This window comes from Amblyraja radiata, chromosome 7 (genome assembly GCF_010909765.2).
Source record: "Amblyraja radiata isolate CabotCenter1 chromosome 7, sAmbRad1.1.pri, whole genome shotgun sequence".
Classification (NCBI taxonomy): Eukaryota; Metazoa; Chordata; class Chondrichthyes; order Rajiformes; family Rajidae; genus Amblyraja; species Amblyraja radiata.
Genome location: NC_045962.1, coordinates 18343052 through 18349051, shown reverse-complemented (window position 1 = coordinate 18349051; position 6000 = coordinate 18343052). Strand labels below are relative to the sequence as shown.

At 43.8% G+C, this 6000-nt stretch overlaps 1 protein-coding gene across 2 annotated transcripts in view; it reads left to right on the top strand.

The window, feature by feature from the left end:
• Window positions 1–1250: 1250 nt before the first annotated feature.
• The window catches only part of gulp1 (GULP PTB domain containing engulfment adaptor 1), a 370296-nt gene continuing 365546 nt past the window's right edge, over window positions 1251–6000 (top strand). For both annotated transcript variants that reach the window (XM_033023788.1, XM_033023789.1), the window contains exon 1: window positions 1251–1782. The gene's annotated coding sequence lies outside the window, so the exon portion shown is untranslated. The remainder of the gene's footprint in view (window positions 1783–6000) is intronic.

The following is a 6000-nucleotide window of genomic DNA, read 5'->3' as shown; positions in this document are numbered from 1 at the left end:
CATCCGCAAACTTGGAGATATTGCCTTCAATTCCCTCATCCAGATCATTAATATATATTGTAAATAGCTGGGGTCCCAGCACTGAGCCTTGCGGTACCCCACTAGTCACTGCCTGCCATTGTGAAAAGGACCCGTTTACTCCTACTCTTTGCTTCCTGTTTGCCAGCCAGTTCTCTATCCACATCAATACTGAACCCCCAATGCCGTGTGCTTTAAGTTTGTAAACTAATCTCTTATGTGGGACCTTGTCGAAAGCCTTCTGGAAGTCCAGATACACCACATCCACTGGTTCTCCCCTATCCACGCTACTAGTTACATCCTCGAAAAATTCTATAAGATTCGTCAGACATGATTTACCTTTTGTAAATCCATGCTGACTTTGTCCAATGATTTCACCACTTTCCAAATGTGCTGCTATCCCATCTTTAATAACTGACTCTAGCAGTTTCCCACTACCGATGTTAGACTAACTGGTCTGTAATTCCCCGTTTTCTCTCTCCCTCCCTTCTTAAAAAGTGGGGTTACGTTTGCTACCCGCCAATCCTCAGGAACTACTCCAGAATCTAAAGAGTTTTGAAAGATTATTACTAATGCAACGAAGGTCCTCCACTCCTGTCTGTTCTGGGCTAGCTTCTGGACACTACCCCAGGTCAGGTAGCCCTGGAAGTCCATCATGCCCAGTAGTGTTGATTCCTTCAGTTGCTGTTTCTGTAACATATTTGTTTTACGAGACAGGGTTGTTAGCCCTGTGCTCAATCTCCAACCTGGAGGACCAGTGGATCGCTCTTCGTCTCGCCTCTACCATTCGACCTGTCCAGCATGGGAGATCCTAACAGGAGACGAATCTCCCGTTGGCATAGCTCTAGGGGTCACTGAAACACACAAGCTCCCCGACCACGACAAGGTTGCAATCAACAAGATTTGCCACCAACAAATTGGAGGGTGGGAACAGCTCTGGGATATCAACTGCTGCAATTTTCTTGTGAATCATTCCTCAGCCATGAGCCAAAGTGGGGCGAGTAAAGTGCGGGTTATTATATTGTTTACAGTGTTCTATTTTACATATTCTGTTGAGCTGCTGCAAGTAAGAATTTAATTGTTCTATCTGGGACATATGCCAATAAAACGTCACCTATTCCTTCTCTCCAGAGATTCTGCCGGTCCCGCTGAGTTACCCCAGCTTTTTGTGTCTATCTTCGGTTTAAACCAGCATCTGTAATTCCTTCCTACACTCTTGACTCTTGGTTAGGAAAAGAGTGACTTGAGTTCTGGAGAAGAGACTCGACCCCAAAAGTCGCCCCCCCATCCTTCTCTCCAGAGATGCTGTCTGACCCGCTGAGTTACTCCAGCTTTTTGTGTCTATCTTCTGGGTTTATTGTGTCAGTGGGGCGGGCAAGGCCTGCAAGGGGTGACCAGGACTTGAGAGGAGTCGCGGCTCCTCCACCAGATCTCTCCCACAGCTGGGCACCAGTGAACGTGCACGAAAGCAAACTCAAACCGATGCACATTCATAGCGACGGCGTCGGCACGGGTCTGATGGATGCTGCCTGCAGCTTGACAGCGGTTTCCCTTTAAACGGATGCCTGCCGTGGTTTTGAAAGCTGGCGTGCGGGAGCTGGAGCACAGTCCAGCGCTGCTTCCAGCGACGTCACTCCAGCAACTTGCGAGCGGCTCACATTCCGGAGCAGGAAGAAAAGGGGGGGGCGAAACACGGCCACCCATCAATAATATAATTAAAAAACAAGGCATTTCCAGCGGACCATCCAAACCTGCAAGACTAAGGTAAAGTTGGCGTCCCTTAGAACTTTTTTTGTGTGTGAAGCGGTTAACTCCTGATGGAAATAGCGTTGCTAAGCGTGCACGGGTGTGTTCTGAAAGTGTGCGTCAGCTTTTGTGTTGTTGTTGAGGCTGGGATTTGAGTCGAGAGGTGGTGGTGGGTGAGCGGTCCGGCGGCGAGTCTCCCGGGGGCTCAGCGCGCGCTGCTCCCGGGGATCGGCCCGTCCGTCAACCAGCGGCTGCACCGCACCGGCCGGAGCACTGAGCAAACTTCCCGGACACGCTGACCACCTCCCCAGCCGCCGCCATCCAAAGTTGTCAGATGTTCAATCTTGCAAGTCTTTGCACTCTCGGAAGTTTAATCACCTCGAAGTGTATTGGTGGCATTGCAGTTTAAATGTGCATGTGTATGTGTGTATATATATATGTGTATGTGTGTGTGTGTATATATACACACACACACACACACACTGTATATGCAATGTGTTTTCCCCACTGTCTGTTTTTTCGCGTGCACGCGCGTTTTGGAGGAGTTGCACGAGCCCGTGCGGAGCCCGAGAGGGGAACGCGACCCCCCGCTCCCCAGACAGTGAGCTCTCACCCTGAGCTCCCGTGTACGTACACTGCACGGTAGAGGTCCCCTCTATAAGTCACCCCTCCCTCCCTCAACCTGGGGGCTTCCTGCTGTCACTGAGCTGAAAGCGCATTTGCAATTAGACTTTTTGTTTGATCGAGGCACTGAAATGTGTTTCTGTCTTATATTCATGTGGAATTAATTAACGTATTTCAACGATATTATGTCCTTTTTTTTGCGTGGCATTTATTTAAAGTAATCCAGAATAACCAAACAGCTCAATGAAAGGATAGTCCCGATTCCAGGTTGGTCATTCAATAATTGGATTCTGTTTGTAATTGACAGTTTAACTGTTAGTAATTAAGCTTTCGTTTATTGTACATTTGTTGTATGGTTTTTACTAAACTCTAGAAAAAGCTCCTGGAGCCAAAACTGTCCTTCATTAGGCAATGACTAAGATACTGTCAATTACGTGGAGATTACATTCCTTGCGAAATTGACCATTTACAGTAGTGCCCAGCTGTTAAGCAATTGATCTTTGCAACATTCTGATTTTTTTGAAAGCGCCAACATCAGAAAAGAGCGACGGGAAACCTTTTAAAGAGCACCCCTCAGTGCACTACTTTGCTTTTTTTTAGCTGCTAATGATTATTTTAAATTTTCATAATTCTTTTAAAACTGCCACCATCGTTTAGTGCCCACCTGAAAAAGATGACCCATCTCATCGGCTCAATCGCAGCCAGACTGATGTTTGCAGTACTGGCTGCAAGCGTTTACAATGGAATGATTTATTCGAGTGGAACTGTGAAGAGGGCAGCACATGTTTCATGAGAAGCTGTCAAGAAGGTGGTTTCATTCCCTTTTGCTGTGGGTAAAATCACACATTGGTGCAAAAAGTAAATGATCAAATGATTGCTGATGATGTTCCTTGTTATTAAAGTGACTGTTGCTGCAGCCCAGTCATACACAATAGTTATATAATTCTTTATCCTCGTTCCTCCCACCCTGTGGTAAACAAAAACACTAGGCAAGATTTGTGGCCAGAATGTTAAGTGCATTATATCAGTGGTAAGTGTAATAGGTATGATTCATTACTGTATTGCTTTTGGTACTGTGTTGTTGGGTACAATACAAAGCCGTAATGCATTTGCATGAGTCCAATATTGATTGGTATGGTAAGTATGCAGTTAATGACACTGCAAGGGACCATGAGCTCTGTGACTACTTGTGTTAATGCTGCCTCAAGCAGCCAAATAAAAAATGCTATAGTGAACAAGGTCTCCCTCCTAGACCCTTTTCCCTCAGCACTACCACTTTAAACATAAATATTTTTTCCAATTTTTGACAATTCTTTTCTCCAAACTAGCAATGAAATTCACGGTCAGAAATTCTACTTTATGAGCAAGTTGTCATATTTTTTAACCTATTGTACAGATGCTAAAAGATGAATTTAATTGATGAAAGGGAGTGTTCACTTGGCTGCTGAATATAATGATTGTGGTGATGGGGGGTGAAGAATGCTGCTGGTAAAATAGGAAGGCAGAAACTTGGAGACAACATGAGGGGCTGGGCTTGCTTTTATAGGTATGTGTTCCTGTTGGTACTGATTTTGATCCAATTGTGCTGACTTATTCTACATTTTGTTTTCAATTTGTTAGTCTAATCTTCCTCATGCAATGCTAATTAGCAGTTGACACTGCCATAGATGTGGATAACTACTTTGGACAACAACTCTTGTCTTAAAGTCATCGACATCCAACATCAGCAGAATAAATCTTTTCTGCTGACTTCTTTGTGCCTCTGCATTTAGCTTAAATCCAGCTTGGGTATGTGATCCACCATTTTTACTTGATTACTTGGGCTATAATAAAATGGGTTTTTTAGAGTTTTGATAGATTAAATCAGAATTGTTGCCTTAAAATATTTTAATAAGTTTTCACATAGTAGCATTGTGCATATTTTAATGACATGTGTGTTGCTTTATGTTGAGTTGCTACTGTAATCCAAAGTTTATCCAAAATCATTTTTTTTTTAAAAAGCAAAACAAATGCAGATCATGCAAATATGAAATACAGAGACAAAGTGCTGTAAGTAGTCAGGAAGCATCTGTTGAGAAAAACACAATTAACATTATTCATTGATTGAGTTTTCATCAGGATTAAACAGTTAGAGAGGTACATGATGGATAAAACGGGTTTGGAGGGGTATGGACCAAATACGAGCAGGTGGGACTAATGTAACTGGGACATGTGGGCAAGATGGGCCGAAGGGCCTGTTTCCACACTGTGTCACTCTGTTCATCTGAAACTTTAACTTTCTTTCTCCATACGATCTTCATCATTCTTCCCCTCAGCCATCAGGCTTTTAAACATGACATCAAATAAGCTCTGAACAATAACAGTCTATTATTATTATTATTGCACTATATCTGTTTATTTATTGTGTATATATGGTCTATAGGCACACTGAACTTTTATCTTCTGTTCTGTATTATGTTTACATATTCTGTTATGCTGCAACAAGCAAGAATTTCATTGTCCTATCTGGGACACATGACAATAAAACTCTCTTGGCTCATTGGAAAACACTCTAGGTCGAGTATGATTGTCCTCCAGGCAGGTCCTTCCGTGGGTCTTGAGATGGCTGAAAAGACCAGACCTGGAGCCACAGACTTTATGGTATGTCCATTTATGGTGGACACATGTGCATGACATCTTTTAACGTGAGGAGACTTTAGCACAGCCAAACATCACACAGTTCTTGACTGAGAAAGTCCCAGGTCCAAAAGGCATTGACTCCACAATTGTTGAGAGTCATAAGGTCATGTGATAGGAGCAGACATGGGCCATTCGGCCCATCAACTCTACTCTGCCATTCAATCATGGCTGATCTATCTCTCCCTCCTAACCCCATTCTCCTACCTTCTCCCCATGACCCCTGACACCTGCACTAATCAAGCATCAATCTATCACTGTCTTAAAAATATCCATTTATTTGGCCTGTGGCAAAGAATTCCACAGGTTCACCACCCTCTGACTAAAGAGTCTTTCCATGCTGCAGGCCTTCTCAGCCGTTGTGATGCTCCATTGCTGGCCAGACCCCATCAACCTGTATCACTGCTGGATGTGCACTGTGTCAGGAACCTCCCCACAACCGGCCTGTGGGTGACCCTATCAGGAGCATAGTTCTGATGGTTTAGCTGTCAGGATCTTGGGCACATGCAAGCTCCTCTACTGTGACAAGGAGGTGACAGTACGGGTTTGATTAGTATGGGTGTCAGGAGTTATGAGAAGAAGATAGGAGAATGGGGTTGAGAGGGAGAGAGAGATCAGCCATGATTGAATAGTGGAGTAGACTTGATGGGCCAAATGGCTTAATTCTGCTCCCATCACTTATGGACTGCTACCATGGATGCTGCCTGACATGTGTATGTGCAGTATGGATCACCTACATTTATTGTTCTTTATAGCACCACACAGTTAGTAGATCAGGGTTTTGCTGCTTTTCAACACACCATCAATGCAATGCCTATGCAATTATAACTTGATTCGCAATTATTTCTCCAATTTCTATGTTTATTTGAGGACCCATTAGACAAAGGCTTTGTACATGTTATTGTGGTAATACAATACATAGCTAGTTTTGAATAG